Source organism: Macrosteles quadrilineatus, unplaced genomic scaffold (assembly GCF_028750875.1).
Source record: "Macrosteles quadrilineatus isolate MER2022 unplaced genomic scaffold, UCM_ALF_1.0 Scaffold_2__2_contigs__length_208266976, whole genome shotgun sequence".
In the NCBI taxonomy this organism is placed as follows: domain Eukaryota; kingdom Metazoa; phylum Arthropoda; class Insecta; order Hemiptera; family Cicadellidae; genus Macrosteles; species Macrosteles quadrilineatus.
The window spans coordinates 148,167,198-148,185,935 of record NW_026542595.1 but is presented as its reverse complement, the minus strand read 5'-3'; the positions used below and the strand labels follow the sequence as shown (position 1 = coordinate 148,185,935).

At 34.6% G+C, this 18,738-nt stretch overlaps 1 protein-coding gene across 4 annotated transcripts in view; it reads left to right on the top strand.

Annotated features, from left to right (window-relative positions):
- Positions 1-18,738, top strand: part of LOC128986806 (protein sprint) — a 368,727-nt gene that overhangs the window by 168,209 nt on the left and 181,780 nt on the right. Inside the window, exon 1 of one of the 4 annotated variants that reach the window (XM_054407332.1) lies at positions 15,465-15,571. The exons of the other annotated variants lie outside the window; for them this stretch is intronic. The gene's annotated coding sequence lies outside the window, so the exon portion shown is untranslated. Of the gene's footprint in view, positions 1-15,464; positions 15,572-18,738 lie in introns of those variants that run through there. 4 annotated transcript variants of the gene reach the window in all.

Below are 18,738 nucleotides of genomic sequence, written 5' to 3'. Positions count from 1 at the left end.
TGAATGATTGATTAGTTTATCGATCTAAACACCATTGCTTAGGTTTTTCCATTTGATAGCAAATTTTGAAAACAGTCCACACAATATTTCATATTTTAATAGTAAATAGCCAACTTGTGACGCGGTCGGCCCAGATGGTGGCCCAGGTAAAAATCTCGCCTTTCATCGCTGTATTTAAGCCATGTGATTATGCTCGATCATGTGCTTATACTCGATATGTGCTTATACTCGATTGTTCTGAACTCATTACGACCATTTTTGACCTAGAAAAAATATTTATGCGAGGAAATTTTGTCTCAGATTTTTGAGAACTACATTTTCCTAGTTGCAAAACCGTTGGAGAAAACGTGTTATTGGGAATTTCCAATTTACAACTTTAAGTATACTGTATATTCTTATAAATATTGATGTACCTGAAAACGTGAGTTCTTTGATTTTCCTTTTAAGACCCCTTTCATTTTAGAGGGACCTAATAGCAACAACAACCTCCTGTTTGTTTAACTACTGTAGTACAGTCTCGGTGGCATGTTGAGATGTCGAGGGTTGTGGCGGTTGTCACATAAACACCTCAAGTGACACGTGGACAATGAGATATTTATGAAGATGCGTCAAGTGAGGGAGTCCGCGGGGAATAGAGACACGGGGGAAATAAACACGGCAGACGTGTTCACCGCGACACGTCAACACGATACACTCGAGCCGATATATTTAGAATAGTTCATCTGTCATAATTATTCGTTTTAAGACTTGGTAAAAAAATTATGGATCTTGTGGGCTGCCTAGACTATAAAACTGTCTTTGTAAACTTATAGTTCTTAATGATAAATCAGAACTTTTAGCGAATTTCCCTATAGGGAAGTAGCTATTACCGTAGGTCTCATGGTAAGACCTAGGCCCGGGACCGATTTACTTTTTCATTTTGATGTCCCCAGAGGCCAAAAACACCATTCGTTCAAATTTTTATATATCTATATATAGATATATATATATATATATATATATAGATATATATATATATATATATATAGATATATATATATATATATATATATATATATATATATATATATGTCCATCCGCACGATAACTTGAGTAATTTTTGTCCGATTTTGATAAAATTTGGTTTGAAGGTGTAAGGCGGGATAAACTCGAACGAGTTCGCGAACCAGCATGATCGGACTATGGGAACGGGGGTTTACGGGGGGTTTTATGGGGTAAAAATAGGTTTTTCCCATTTTTGACCAAAAAAAAATAAAATTTTGCAAAATCTTTTCAAACCATTTTGTAGAGCTTAAAAAAACAAATAATTTAGTATATTGAAGTGTTACTATGCGCCTAATGGTTACGGAGAAAATTCCAAAAAAATGTAAATTTTAAATTCCCATGTTATTCTTATGGAGAATGAGTAAACTGTTGTAGTTTGCTTGTTTATGAACATATTTTGATCAAATTTGGAAAATGTTTTTATTTCTTACTAACTATTAACATTTTACAAAAAAGGTTTTACCCTCCCTGATGCAGCAAACCTAAGTACCTGTTAAAATAATTCTATTTAAATAGGATATAAATGTTAAATTTTTAAGTAGACATTTTAGTGTAAATCCAATCAGACATATGGAAATTCGCTTAGTCTGCAGGTTTGCTGCGGCGGGGGTATTATATTTGTAACATATGCAAATTGTGAGACATACATATCTTATGATTTACATATTGATTTTTTCACAACCGAAGCTTCAAACAAGATCCATTTTACAGTAAACTACTACAAGCATCTTCATTCGTATATTTTTGGCAGCTGGTTTGGCGTGGAATCTTAAATAGTCCATAGATAAGATAACTGCCAGGCATTTCGCCCTCTGAAGAGGCGTCCTCAATGGTTGAACTGGGACAGAACCCACAGAACTCTACTCGTAAAATGTCTGGTAGCAATCTCCAACGACTCGGTTTCCACTGAAAAGTACAGTAAGTAAATAAAGTACTGTAAAGTACAGTAAGAAAAGTACATATGATTCATTACAAGCATGTTTTAAAGAAAATATCACAAGGACAATAAGAATAAACAATGTTGGCACTTTGAAGAATTTACAAAGAAGAAATAGTGTATCTAAAATACCTTTGAAAATGTCGATACACACTCCTAAATATTTCCTTGTTGAATCACAGTTCTTCATACAATTTCTCTTGGCCCACTCTTTAGTGTAGGAAATGAATGAATGATCACTGTTAAAGAGAAGCGAGATGCCTTTTTTAGCTTTGTTCACAGACTAAGCTGATCAAGAACAGCTGGGTCCAATTTTAAAGTGTCTTACCTTTATCAGGATTGTACCGGAAACCTTTTTGTTTGCTAATTTAGATCAGCACTTAACTTTCCAGCAATATTTTCATTACGTATGCATGATTATAAATACAAACCTAGAATTTCACTTGAATGACATCACGATCACGATGCCTGTTCCTTTAGCAATATCTCTTCTTCCATAGCTTTGACTATCCAATGGCCATAGGTAAAGTTCCAGGATTCCAGACATGCTGCGTACATTGACTCAAGTTTATAGTTTTTTTTTCTCCTCACGGATCCCGGCGGCACAGATCCGGGAAGAGATGGAGATAGTCATCAGGAGATAAACGCTAATGAAGCTGTAAAGCTCAGTAGTCAGGTGGCTGTAGGCGAGAACTCCTTGACATTTACACCTGACCACATGACCACCTGACCACCTTAACAAGCAACCTGCTGTAGTTGGTACATACTTGATGTTGATGACTCACTCGAATTCTACAAAGACTATTGGCCTTGGACTGACATTCAACAGTATTGATCCAATTTTAATTGCTCTACATTTTGAGACTATCACCTTCCGTTCACTATACACTATTAAAGTATTATCATTTTAAATTGATTTAATGCTTGGGACAACACCTGTGTTCTTTAAGAAATACTCCTCTACCCAACCTGTTCCGTTGAATTGATACATCGTATGGTTTCTTTTTAAGGCAGTAGGCAACTTGTGAAAATATTTGAAAACTTTATTGCGTTTATTTGCCATAAAACATGTCTAAAATGTACGATGTCACATTCAAAAAGTTTAAATCCAAGCATGCAGATGTATTGAAAGCCTATCGTCGCTAATATGAAGATTGGACAATCCACTAGGAAGAGGAATGTAAGGGTAAACTAATTATGTAAAAACTCATTTGTAAACTATTATCAATTATAAATGTCTATATGTTAAATCATCAAAAGTTAAATCGTATTTCATTTGAAATTGGAGATATGTTAAGTTAATTATTCGGAAAATCATGTCTTTGACAATTATTGACAATTGCTCTTTTTAATTTTTTCATTACATACGGACTTGAGGATTTAGTAGGAATTTATCACACTGTTAGATATGTAAATTGTTAGTTTCCTATGTTAGTAAATATACTGTTAAAATAGTATGTATCTTACCGTATATGACTTTTGATACATAGCATTTCAGTTATATAACAAAATGAAAGTGATAAGTTGGGTTGGTTGGGTTTAAAGATTTCGAAATAGTATCAATAACTATTATTTATCGCCCCCTTAAATTCCTCTAGACATTCTTAAAGACTCTAAATTTCGTGTTGTTAATAACATTTATAAGAGTTCAATCTTTTATATCGATATGGAGACTTTATTCACTGGTTTTATTCTCTCAGTTCTGCAGGACGAAAGGTCCAAAAGTCCTTCTTTAATGCGATTCCCGTGTCACCCAGCAGCAGTCGCCCTTTCATTGATTTTATTTTCTTCGCATCGATGGAATTCAATAGAATGAGTCCGCATCGGTTCGATTAGATGTTATATTTTCACATCTTTCATTTTACAAATGTCTAACCACATGTCTAAAAATGGTTATTTCCATAGTTCACTTGTTGTAGGACTGTTTGGACTCTCTAGGTTTAAATAACTATTTTATAAATTGTTTTTATTACAGTTATAATGTGACCTTTGAACTTCAACTGTAGATTTTCCTGCTAGTCACGTGTTGACGTAGTTGTCCACGTCTTGGTTGAAACGTTGGAACGTTGAGATGTGGAGACGTCCCTGTTGACAATCACGTCTTACTTTTGACATCGTAAAACGCCTTGGAAACATTGTGACAACAACGACACTCCAGCAATACTTAATAGTGTGACCGACACTCTGGACTTTGTATTAGTGAATCGATTTTGTGTCCGACGAATAGCTAGGCCTTTTGTTAGCATTTGACGTGAATATGTTAGTTCAACATTCGAGCTAAATCGTATTAGAACTAATCACTACTTTGACGTTATTTTCTAAAACCGTCAAAGACATCAAAATACATCACACTTGTATTTTACTACAGCTCAACACATTTACGATACGAATACCTCCGTTGCAGCAAACCTGCATACTAGGAGACATTTCTATTTATAGTTGGTTTATTGAGCCTTAATTTAATCATGTTTATAGACCTGTAGTTTAAGTTAGAAAATTTACACACAGTTCCCCGGATAGTGAAAGTAAAAGATCAATGAGTTGTTAGATTTGCAGACACTTGGCATACAAAAATGTTGTAGTTGGGAAAACCCGTAAATTAACTATTATTTTTATGCAGGTTCAATGATGAAGTCGAACACTTATATCAATGCCATTACAACTAGTGCTTTAGCAACCCATCGCTTGGTCCCAATACACTATTAAGTATTTATTTATTTAAGATTCTTATTTTCAGACCTAATTTCATAGTACATTTCATAGTAGTAACTTCATAGTACAGTAGTAGTAACTTCAGAGTAGTAACTTCATAGTAGTAGAAACTCCATAGTAGCATTGACTATTGGATAGTAGGCTGTTGTTGTAGGTGATTCAAAAGCGAATATTTAAAAACACTTCAAAACCTATGTACGTTAAATCACATGACTATTAAAAAGAAAATCCGTTTTTCCAAACAACGAAAGATTTTATTTGTTATTTATTGTTAGAGTGAGAATTGCCGGATTAGCGAGTGGGATTCTATTGTATGTTATTCCGTTTCCCCGGAGATATGAGCCCGTGTTGTGGCCGTTGCTAGGGTACAAGCGTGCATGTCCCAGAGGAATCTACCAGCGAAGTTGTAGCTGAAAACATACCATACATAAATACCATCCAAAACGGGGATTATTTACAGTGACGGGAAAGCAATGCAAACTATCCATTTCATTGCCCTAGAATAGGCCTACTGCTAATCGATTTATTATCTTAAATATAATATATAGCTTGTTTGAAGTTTTTGGTGTTTTGCGTAGTGCTTCGCTTACATTTTGTTTACTTCAACTTTATTATTGATTTCCTATTAATTTAAAATACAATTTACAGTATGCGTTACTCCAGATATAAAACTAAATAACAATCAGTAGTTCGTAGATATGTTGTTATATTTGGTAGAAATAGTTTCCAAGTCAGCGAAAAATTAGGAAATGAATGCACGTCGCACAACATCAATGCACTCAAGTTTTACCTGATAAAAAACTTAAAAACTATCTTTCGCTAAAGATTATAGTCACTCCAAATATCTTATTGCATCCACAGTATACAATCCGTTTACGGGTGTCCACAAGGTGGTGTAATAGGCCCATGTTTCTTTAACCTTAAAGAAGCCCGGCGAGCAGTGAGGGTCCTGCAGATGCATTGATGATGGAGATTTGTTGTTTATTACTCAAGGAGCCAAGGAGGGAGTCAAACAATCTGACCCTTAGATTGAGACGGATCGCGACAAACACTCGTTGGATCTGAGCCTTCTGAATGGTCGAGTCTAAGATTACATATTGGCTCAAGAGGAATCGACTTTTTGACAGTGTACACACATCAATCGTACTGAGCAAAGAGAGGGAATTGCCATTAATCGTATTCTAGCCACGTCTTGATATTTAGGGATAGTAAAACGATCAATTTTATTTTAACTCCCAACTGTGATGGCAATGTCTCACTCTGATTTTTTGGGGATTTGTAGTACTTGTAAAACCAAACCAGTGCTCGAAGATTCGAAGGTATTAGGCCTAAATGGAATTTTTCTTCAGTTTCAATGGATCGACACATTTTATCATTACATCTTTAGTTAGGGCCTAAGTAATATTTTTAGTTTTTAAGCTAATGTCCAATGATAATTTCTTATGGACATATGGCCAACAGCAAACTAACTTGGCAAAACAGTCAAATTTTGCGGGCTGCAAAATGATTAGTCTCGAGACATTTACAAGGGAAACTAATTCGGGTTGATACTATGAAACTGTCATTTTTCTTGCTGCTTAAAATCAATACAATCGAATTATTATTTCCTCCCTCATCCCCCTATTTTATCACTATCCAGTAAACGATTTTCATCTTTTTGCTTTTCTTCAACTACACCAAAGTCTAACACAAAGATGAGAATGACGCTAAGACAAGATATACGACGGTCAACATCTGGTTAAGGGTTTGCATTTCCATACAAGCGCCATCGTCGTGGACCCTCCATCCCTTCAGCAGGGAGGGACGCATACAGATCTGGTACTTAGCTTGGGAATATACAACTTGGCCGGACACCGCTTGGTTGTAAACTTTGTGGATGTTACCTGTGTTAGCAAGCTATACTATGGGTATTTTTTAACTCTTGGATTTCGTGATTATCGTTATCTTGCTTGTTTTTCGCATCACTATACGGTAAATAGTTAGTTTCTGTACTATTTGTAGACGATGAAGACATTTGTATGAAGGAACCTTTAAAGCCGGCGGTAGTCCAGAAAATTTGTATGAGGTTTATTGCCTTCAATAAACCTCATAAAGGTTATCAGTTTCTTCTAGGCTCTCAACGAAGCTGTACAATAAAATGTTGGAGTGGAGTGAACTTTACATCAAACATAGTTGAGATTGTATCTATGGGTTGAGTTTTATATGTCCTGTATGTTGGTTTCTGGTATGCTCTGTGTGAAGGAACCTGATTTACCACCTGGGTCATATAGTTGGGAAACTGTTGCTTATTGCACACTTCATATTGTAACACAATAAATATTAGACTACTACTACTACTCTTTACTCTGTGGTTTCATCTGGATATGTCAGTGTGACTGCATTTGACAGCCGTGGCGAGATTTCAACCCAACAGTTTAGCACAGAAGTTACTCACTCCAACCACTAGCCCTGCCGCGACCCAAAAGTTATGAAATTTCGTTATTGTTTCTGTTAGTTAAAAAAAATATTTTCCTTCAAACCTAGCTATATGAAATACATAAATTCTGACCGACCTTATCCATTATACGTCTACCACTAGGTTTTCAGGGTGATACGTTATAATTATCCACAATAATTGCTTATGTTTAGGTTCGATTAATTCGAGTAAGTCAGGTTAGACTCAAGGTTAAAACCAATACATAAAATACAATTTAAATGGTTTATTGTTACAAAATGTTAAACAATTTATGTTACCATAGACATAATTAGTATGCTCCAGTACTAAATCTAATTCAGGGCTATTTGAGAATTGTTATGCATTTTTACACCTGGAGACGATATGTAGGGAGAAAAATGTAGGGATTACGATGGGGTTTCAGAGAGTGTTGTGCTGGGAGTTTGATTTCAATAAAACATTTTACCCTGCAGCTCACGTTCTAGCAGTATAGACCCACGTGAATGTGGAATGTGGCGAGAAAATGTGACCACCTAGCCGCTTAGGTTTAATTATTTGAGAATATAATGTGGAATAACATTTTAGGAGAGACGCCTCTAGTTGAATTACTTTTACTTAGTAGATTTATTTTCATGAACCAAGTGCATGTCGAGTCAAATACAATATGCATGATGGGAATTGTCCATTAAATAAACCTAAGGTTATCCTTTTTATTTTCTTGGTTGGTGAACTAACTACTCATGGTGGGCTTTATAAACTACAAAACATCGTCATTACAGTATTACAGTTTTAAGAGCCATCACGGATTCGCAAGATTAGAACCCGTACCTTCAGTCTAGAAGCGCCGCGTTTTAACCACCTAGTCGCTTCACTTTATCTTATTTGTCCTTGGAGTCGCGCATCGACATTTCCTCCACCTCCAGATTGTGGAAGTGTGGAAAGTGTCACTTCCATGTCCGGTGCCGGAAGTACAGGTCCGGGAAGACCCTTGTCCACCGGAAGTAGAACTTGAGACACGAAGTTCGTGCGTCCAGGTATGATGAAGCCAAAGTCAAACGTCACGACATATGGTTGTGGTGTTAAAACAATAGTGGACACGGGTACACTTGGCAAGCATGGATCTTCTGCTGTACTTGCCGTAACTAGTACCACGTTGCTCGCTTTGTTAACTACTGTACATTATATGGCTTTTTTATCAGCCTAACTCATTGAGTTTCTGTTCCACCATTGACTTTACTCCCTAACATGAATTTTAGTATTTTGGGGGATAAGTAAACAAACTTTTACCTGAACAGTACGTTTAAAAATTACGTGTTGATCACAACAATGAAAAAGATGCCGATTAAAACATAAGTTTTATTCATTGTATACATGTTTTAGTCCTTACACTATTAAGGTATCGGAATAAATTATACTTATTATGTTACTGCAGTACTGTAAATGCATTAAAGATTAATTACAGCGCAAAAACGATCCATAATATCATTGACTATTGGGTACTCAGTCAAAGATAATATACTGTAGTTATGCCTCGAAAGTAGTATGCGTTATTTGTTTAATCTTTTTATTTAGTACGAATGTAACTTGGACTTACTGTTTTACCTCTTTTTCGCAGCATTTTAGGAACGTATATTCAGTGATAAAATTGCGACATTTTACTTTTTGCCTACTGGAATACTTCTTATATTTTTCATTACTATAATCTTATTGTTTTTCTTACAACATCATGTACATTGCTTGCAAATATACGGAATTAGAACGATTTACATGTTGTTATTGCGTTAATTGTGTAGTGTTCCATCTACCACAGCGATATTTTTCAACAACAATAAACATTGCATTTGCTCCACTGGAATTTTCTCTTGCACCCGTAGATATAATTAATGTGTGTTAGTGGTCAGCTGGCGCGAGCGTGTTTTTGCCACACGCCAGATGACGTGTTGTGAATGTGCGTGTGCGTATGCGTATGCGTGTAGTGTAGGTATCTGCAATGGGGCCCGAACCCCTCAGTCGATTTTCAAATCACATTTCCACAGCTCGGACATTCGCGGTAAATGAATTGGACGGTGATTAAACAGATTTTCATTAACTTCAGGGGGAAATGCTGACGTTTTTTTCGAAGTTGGTACTTTGTATTTGTGTTAGAGCAACATTTTCAATGAAAAAAATTAGAAAAGGGACCATGGTGCTACCGGGTGCAACAATTTGTATGCTATTCTACTAGATTTGAGTGGAACATGGTTGTTACCTTACGTCCTACCGAAATTTATTAATATGGAGTACAGAGCAAAATTATCAACAATTAGCACCACTTTGGTAAATGGGATTTCCTTTTTATCACCATTGACTTTTTACAATTAATTAAAATCCCCAACGATTTAAACATAGTATTTTTAAAATTAAATACTCATTTGAGTACTTGGATAAATATTTTATATATTGTACAATAGAGTAAATCTACCCATAATTAAAAATAAATAATAAGCAAATACAAAAAATACTAGTTGAGATATTGAACTAGTATTCTAACGGTAAATGCACTAAGTAACTGTCTATATACGTTAGTTGCAACTCAATTATCCCATTCTAACTCCCGTAGCAACGGACTTATTCAGTTAGAACTGTGGTTATCGGCAATTTCTGTTAGGTTGGCGAGCTTGATTTGCGGTTACATTTACAGCTGGTAGCACTGAATCTCGTCTGATTGGAGACTACAGAACAGCTGATGCTACAATTAATTGTTATGACGCCAACCGTTGTGGACAATTGCGCTGGACAAAATGATCGTACGGATTTTCTTTGAGATCTCAAATTCGGAGACAGTTTATTTTTACTTGAGTCCTTTATTTTTACACCACAGGAAAGTACGACTGATACGACTTTGTCACATATTTAAAATCCATTGGGTATTGGTGGGTCTAGAACCTGGTTCTCCAAGAAGGAAGTCCTGCGCTAAAGCCAGTGTTCAAACCTATGATACCATTGTGTTGATTCGTAATGTTTAACTCATTGATTATCTTTCCAAAATCTCTTAAAAACTGCCTGATGCTACTGCAAAATCCTTACAAATGTCTGATGCTACTACAAAACCCTTAAAAATTAAATTCTTTATTTTTTGAAAAAATAATCCTTGAAAATGTTGCTATGTATCTAATTGTGTCGTATTTTGCAGGTGAGTTCAAGTAAAGTTTTTACGGACTTTAAGGGTAAGTTTTATATCATAATTTCTTTGTTATTATTTATTTTAATTTGCAAATTATTGATAATTTTTATTTTCGGCGTAGTAGGCCTACCGAATTCCAGTAAGACGGTACTCTAAGACAAGGTGCAAAAGTTGATTTTTCTTTAGTCTAATTTTACTAAAAGAACGATATTTTAATATTGTTTTGAATTTGTGGTTGTTGAAATGAATGGACTCTTTTCCTGGTATTTATACAATTGTCTTGATAGCAAGGAACTTCATAATTTGAATTATGTAAGTATAGTAATATTCATTTAGCGTTGTACGCTGCACTGTGTTTGATTAAACATTACTAGGGTAGTTTAAAAAGATTTATTTTAACTTATTATGGCATTAGCTTTCATCAAAATAGGTATAATATGTTATATGTTTAATAATTTTCTCAAATACTCCATAAAAACTATTGGACAGCTCCGCAAAGAATACATTATGTACTGTATACCATAAGAATCCTAGCGATAGTCTTTTCTGAAAACTACATTGAATAAATCCTTGTATGTAGGTTTCTTTCAGACAAAATGTCTGAAACCCCCTTTTGTAAAAGCCAGCTGATTGTGCTAAAAATCAATAATTTACCAGATCACTACATCAAACCTTTGACCAACAAAAATAAATTATTGAACACCAAACAATCAATAAAACTGAAGTTTGCAACTGCAGTTTTCTCTCAATCTGTTTCCATATTCTACAGAGATATTATCGCCGCATTCTCCACGGTAGTTATCCGCTGTAACTACTGCCACTGGTAACTAACTCTAACTGGTGTAACTAATGCGATATTTCCGCAATTGCAGCAACTGGGGTTGCAGCTTATAATGTTGATCACTTGTTTATTATGCATGTTAGTAATGCTTCGCCACTTCTGAAGAATCCTATTGGCTGCGCGTTCTCTAATGAAACCTCTAAGAGTATGGCTGTATTAACTTCAATTATGATTGAGATTGTTTATGTTAATTGTAATTAATATAATACAAATTAGTGTTGTGTGTTAAAGTTTTATATTCATGAAAACCAGTTTGTAAAATTCCAATAAAAAGTGCATTAAAATATATTTTTTTGTTTTTACCTCTTTGTTTTAGCGCTTGGATCTTGAACATTACACTTTTTTCAATCTGCTTATGAAGTCTAATTAACAAGTCACTGTGAATTAAATAGCTCAATTATGATTGCGAGTGAACTATTCGTCTTAAACGTGTCTGATTTCACATTTTTCCAAAATTCGATGCTTTCTGTCAACGTCAAATAGTAACAAGACTAGATGTTTGCCGGTTACTTTGAAAAAACTATATATAAAATACCTATGGTGTTAAAACAGGCATAAGTAAATTAACTAAAATGGTTGGTGATTGCTCTGATCTACAAATACAGGGTGGTAAAAAATCGGGAGACCCCCTGTTAATTTTTTAACAAGGGGTCTCCAGACTTTTTACTAACTCTTTACATAAGTAAAACATTCAACCAAAACCAGACTTTTTGTTATGTATATTTATATTCTTAATTTGTTTACATAATAAACTATGTTCCGTACTTTAATGTGTTATAATATCAGTTTATGTTACCTCATATGCAATTTGTTTTATTCGTTAAGTGTAAAATTAAATTTAATGTGTGTATAAATAATATATTTTAGTTCTTACATTAAGGTCGTTGCAAATGCATAAAAACCATAATTTATCTCGTTTGTTCCATGCAATATTTCTTATGCAGTTACGGAATTTAAGGACGTTCCTTATTCCGTAGTTTTTGGACAAACTATAAATAAATACGAGTAAATTTTCAAAGATATATTTTTAATTTCAACAAGCGCGTTAGTACTTCACTTGTAACATTGTGTTTGTAGTCTGGGCGTCGACCCATTGTAATTAACGATGACCTGGAAATTTGGGTGGACAAAGGTTTTTTGACTGATTCTGACTCAGTTTTTTGCGCTGATTACGAATATGCCGGGTGCCACCTTGGCACCCTTGGGCAAACGCCGCCATATTGGAAAAATGGCGGCCAAAACTGGTTTTTCGATAAATACTCGAAAACGGTTAGTTTTAGAGATATTTATGTGGAGACATAAAATGTAGAGCGTAAAAAACTACACAGGAATGATATCAACACATTTTTTGGTAAACCTCACGGTTTTAGCACAATTTTGTGAAATTGAAGTTATTATTAACATAAAGTTGTAATTTAGTGCCAATACCTATGACATATTACATTCATTCTTCAAAAAACATAATTATATTATGCATTACACATTTGTACAAGTAACCTTTGATTAAAATAATTGTTAGTTTCATCTAACATCCCTCAGATACCCACCCTGTGGCCATTATGCTATTTCTGTATGCGAGTCTTTGGCGGGCTCGGTGGCGCGTCGGTGGCGCGCTCAGCCTTCAATAAAGTTTCAAATACAGTTGTGATAGTTGCTTGTAAGTAGTGTACAAGTGATATGTAGTTGGATACTTTGGTTGGAAATTACTAAGGTAAATTATCTTAAAATTAGATTTTTATGTTATTGCATTATGTCATTGATTTAACCTGCTTATAAATACCTGCCAACTACATATGCTATTCTAGCTATAGGACTAGATAAATACGATGATACTACTACATAATTTTTACTCTGTTGGGTATTTAATTGACAAGCTGTAATACTAGTTAGTACAAGGTTCTATTATAATATATTATGTATCAATATAGGCCTATACATTAAATTGGCAAATAAAAATGTATCGAATATTAGAACAAATGATTTTCTATTTAAAAGTTTACATAAAAAAAAAAAAATATATATATATACATGGTGTGGCAAAACTTTACCTTGCTCTTCCCCCCAAATACCCCCACCCCGACGAAAAAAACCCAGATCCGGCACAGTATATGTTTGTGGAACGTCTTTATAAAGTTAATGAAGATTCCAATTGATGTGTTTTGTTCTAGATTGGAACAAGGAATTGAATACGATAATGACGGAAAATAGAAGTGTATTAGAGGATGAAAACTTACCTCAAAGGGAAGGGAATATTCTTGCTTTTTAACTGCGGAAAAAATGGACAGTTAATAAGTGGAGGCCCTGTAAGAGTCGGATCAGTTAAATCAGCAAGTATTGAACTACAAGATGAGTTGTTCATATACCTGGATGAAAATTTACTCGATTATTTTCATAAATCTTGTATGTCCTCTTCCTCATAGATATCAAAGACCCACATTCAGCGTGCATTTAGAACATTAGCCCGTCCGTAGTTCCTCCACCACCCAAGCGTTTGAAAAGATCAGATATTCAGAGCTTTGATTTTAGACTAAATTGCCTTTACTGTTGTGAAAAATGTTTGAAAATTGATCTAAAATCCCGACCGATGGCAACCATATTCCCAAATCCGAACTGTTGATAGACCGAACAAGCCCACTCTAAAACAATTAATTTTAGAAAAATGTGAGTTAAGGCAAGATGAGTTTTCTAATAAATTCAAGTTAGAATCAATGGCGTAATTGGAGATCTACGTGCAGCCGATGCACGTTATCATAGGGATAGTCATAATGCTTTTTTGCACCAAAAACAAAGACCTATAAATTACACAAACACAAATCTTGGTAGTGAAGATACTATTTTGAAATAAATTATTAATATAATGAAAGAAGACCCATCACGCGTTTGGAACTCAATAGAGCTGTTTGAGTTTTATAAATCCCAGGGTGGGTCAAACATAACACGTAAAACTCTGGTAAAAGAAATAACAGACATAGTAGGACCTAGCTTGATTGTGTTATCTTCTCCAGAAATACTAACATAGTTGCGTTTAAAAATCAAATGCCATTTGCGATGAAACTGGCATTATCTGATGAAGATGAAGAATGTAGTTTTGGAAAAGTAAAAAAGAAAATTGAATCAGAAACTACATCACGCACGGTTAACAGAGACAACTATGAAACCAAATTGTATCATGAAAGCCTTGAATCTAATATCAGCAAGATATTGTTGCTATTTTTAAAAGAGCTTGTACTGGTCTACCTTCCTTGATGATAGATAGCATTGTTACTTCGATAATGACTAAACAAAACACCACAATTAAAATAGCATTATCATTACTGATAAATAAGAAGAAACCGATCAATGAACTACCTACATAAATTTGGTGTAACCTGTATATACAGTGATGCTCGGCGGTTTAAAGCATCAGCGGCTGTTGCAGCTACTAAAAATCCAATGTTAAGCGGTATAAGAGACTGCAAAGATGGATTTATACAAGATGTAAATGACAATTTCGATACATTCTTTTCTACATAGAATTGCTTACGTCAAACCCACAGCATGCCTTTACTTATGACTCAAGCTAAAACCTCGAGTGACTTCTCAGTGATATGCAATAACTCCATTATTTACATTACTTAAATATAAATCTGTAACTTTACCAGTATTTTTATTTTTTCATCACAGCAATAAGTGCTATTGTTGCTTAAAATAAACCGGCAGATTGGGGGGATACGAGAATGTTCAGTGTAAAGGGGCGAGTGTGATGTGTGGGGAGGGGGGGGGGGGTTGAAGGCACTAATAACAATTATTTTTTACAAAGGTTACTTGTACAAATGTGGAATGCATAATATAATTATGTTTTTTGAAGAATGAATGTAATATGTCATAGGTATTGGCACTAAATTACAACTTTATGTTAATAATAACTTCAATTTCGCAAAATTGTGCTAAAACCGTGAGGTTTACCAAAAAAAGTGCTGATATCATTTCTGTGTAGTTTTTTACGCTCTACATTTTATGTCTCTACATAAATATATCTAAAACTAACCGTTTTCGAGTATTTATCGAAAAACCAGTTTTGGCAGCCATTTTTCCAATATGGCGGCGTTTGCCCAAGGGTGCCAAGGTGGCACCCGGCATATTCGTAATCAGCGCAAAAAACTGAGTCAGAATCAGTCAAAAAACCTTTGTCCACCAAAATTTCCAGGTCCCCCTAGCTGACGCCCAGACTATTGGTAGTATCGCAACACTGCGAGCGTGTGCCGACGCGCGTCGCCACCGCCAGTCGTCAGTGCGCATGTCACAACCTGTCGCGACGCCGACAGACGCCACCGACAGCCAGTAGAGCGACGCCGGGACGCCGAGATACGTCAGTTGTTTACGTCGTGAGTTGCCGGGTGTGGTTCTGTGTACACCGCATTGACGGTACTTCAGTGGTTTGGACTTCTACTGGTGAATGAGGTAATTTCTGTTCGGCTGGAGTGGTTTTTGATTTAGCGTCTTAAAAAATCATGAAATAAAACTTAAACTAAAAATGAAATTGTTTTAAATAGGCCTAATTAAAAATCTATATGAATAGATTTTTTAAAATCCGCTTTTCAAATAAAAGTCCTATATATATATGACATTATTAGTAAAATATTTGAATAATCAATGCGACATAATCCATGCTATAGTATGACGACGATTTCACACAAGTACATATGTGTATAAAAAACTATTTAAACAGGTAACTTTATCGATTAGAAAAATATATAACTATATAAGTAAATTGTTTGTTATATTTGTAAATTTACAATAATTTTAGAAACAAATATTGTGTCATACCTTGTACGATACTAACATTTTGTTAGATTTTTAAGCATGTAAAACAAGTGGTTTAAATGAACGATATAATTCAAATGAGAGTTTGTAAGAAATTGTCATTTACAGTGCTTGTGTTTTAGATAAGTTACTGTTTTCACTGTAAAAATGTGCATAATTATTTTCGTAGTCCGTTAACTAGAGTAACTATATGTGCGAAATATTATTTTAAGTAACATATTTTTTTAAATATAATTTTTAAAAATCACAGATCAATTATTAGCAACATTTAATCTATGCGCATCATAGATTTAAATATTGTGGACACATACGATAAGTGTAATGTAGGCAGCATATTAATCTGAAATGTAGTTTTCTATCTTATGGCTGTTCTCTTAGTTATCAAAATAATTATTTCTGTTTGCTTTTATGATTTTTATTTGATATTGTACGGTTTTAATCTTAGGTAATTTACTCGAAAATTAATTTCAAACCAACCGTTGGTACATGTATATTTAATTGATCAGTATTAACAGTATTAACAGAACAGTATAAAATATAAACAATAACATATTCCATTACATAGTAACTGACAATTCATTTACAAAAAGTAATCTAGCTTCTAATGTTTTTATATAATTTTAATTTTAGTCAACTCACATGGTAAATTTGTAGTGATAAAGGTAAAGTTAAACGACAGCGATAATTATTTGTGAAATTGTCAACCATGTCCATAGCGTTGCCTTGGTATCGTATACAGTATTTTATTTAGTTTAAATTTAACTGAATTTAACCAACTTATTGATCTTCACTTTGAACTTGAATCCAAACGGATTCAATTAATTGAGAAAATAATGGGGGAAAAACAGAAAACAGAATAGTAGAGAATGATAGTTGGCAGCAACTATCAAATTACAGACAACATTAACTGTAATTACTAATAAACATTGTTTTCACCTAAGCGATGCTAAAGGGCGGGTTTCTGAGTCAGGTATTAGCGCTAGTCTTAGACTAAAGCTCATTTTAGTACTGGACTAAGAAAAATATCTTTCTGATTCGAGTACTTATAAGTCAGCGACTAATCTTAGTCAAGAACTAGTTTTTAATTCTGAACTAAAGAAATTATGCTTTAGTCCACGGACTAAAACATGCTAGATTTTAATCCTGCATATGGGTAGGATTAATTTTAGTCGTCCACTTTTAACCTAAGCCATTTTTTTGTGTTAAAGTTGAAGGTGACTATGGATTATATTGATTATAATGATTTGTACCGTTTTCGTGGGCCGCGAATTCGTCGTGAGCGGGGAAACAATCCTTTTGTTGACCTAAGTGAAGATGAGTTTAAGGATAGATATAGATTTTCAAAAAACTCTGTGAGAGAACTGATTGAACTGATAAGGCCTAGTTTGGAAGGCACTTCCACAAGGGGAACTAGGTTACCTTTGTGGAAGAAAGTGTTGGTAGCGTTGCGCTTTTTTGCAAGTGGGACACTTTTGCGGGAAGCCGGCGATTTAATTAATATTTCAGAATCATCGGCATGCCGCTATGTGCATAAAGTGGCATTGGCAATATGCCGTACACTGAGGAAAGAATACATCAAATTTCCAAAGAACGAATATGCCCAACAGACAAAGGACGCCTTTTATAGATTAGGTCGTTTCCCTGGCATCCTCAGTGCTATTGATGGCACACATATTCCCATTGTGTGTCCATCAACTGACGACAAGGAGGAGTACCGAAACCGCAAAGGCTATTTTTCAATAAATGTTTTTGCGGCGGTAGGCGCTAAACAAGAGTTTACCAACATCGTCGCCAGGTGGAAAGGAAGCACGCACGATTCCCGAGTGTTCAAAAACTCATCCCTATACGCCCGTTTCGAGCATAACGAGTTCAACGGTGTGCTGATAGGAGATAGCGGGTACGAATGTAACAGGTAAGATATGGTTTGGAATGCTTCTTAACTTTTAGGATTTATCCTAATTAAAGTCGGTACATTATTATTACTTGTCTTAACAATAAACTTAATTTATTTCTGAATAGGAGAATTCAACTGAGGCATTTACAATACAACCTTTAAGCGGTGGTCTAGTAGCCTATAAGTTAGCTTTTTATTTTATTTATTTGCCAACGGATTTAGGCTACACCATTTTTTTAAATACATATAACCAATACAAATACCTTTAACTTATAAGTATTGAAAATTGAAACCCTGATATATAAACTCAGTCGAGACAAGGTTTATGCAAGTTAGTCAACCTTATTTAATATTGGCTAGGCTACTAGTAGTAAAGTTATTAGCATCTGAAGTTATTAGGCCATCTAGTCGTAATGAGCAATTTACAACTCAATCAAACTGTAAAATTGGTGTAGCCTAAATCCGTTGGCAAATAAATAAAATAAAAAGCTAACTTATAGGCTACTAGACCACCGCTTAAAGGTTGTATGGTATTTGTTTACTTTGGGGGCTTCTAACGAATTTTGAAAAAAAAAATGTTTTTTCTCATTATTTGGCCTATTTTGAACACTTTTTACATTTGACACTTTTGGGGCAAACGCCTATTTCACCCTGAAAATCGCGTAAATTTTTCAGCAATTGCCATTTATACTTAGAAAATCAGGTTTCCCCCCCCTTGCCTTTCTTTTAAATGTGTTTTTATTATTGTAGTAATAAGCAGATGTATATTTAAACTAACCTAACCTAACCTTGGTTTAACTAAAAATCCGCTATTTTCGGCATATTGCTAACCTAAGCATTGGTTAGGTAGGGTTGGGTTAGGTTAGGTAGGATTGGGTTAGGTTAAGTTAGGTTAGGTTAGGTCAAGTTA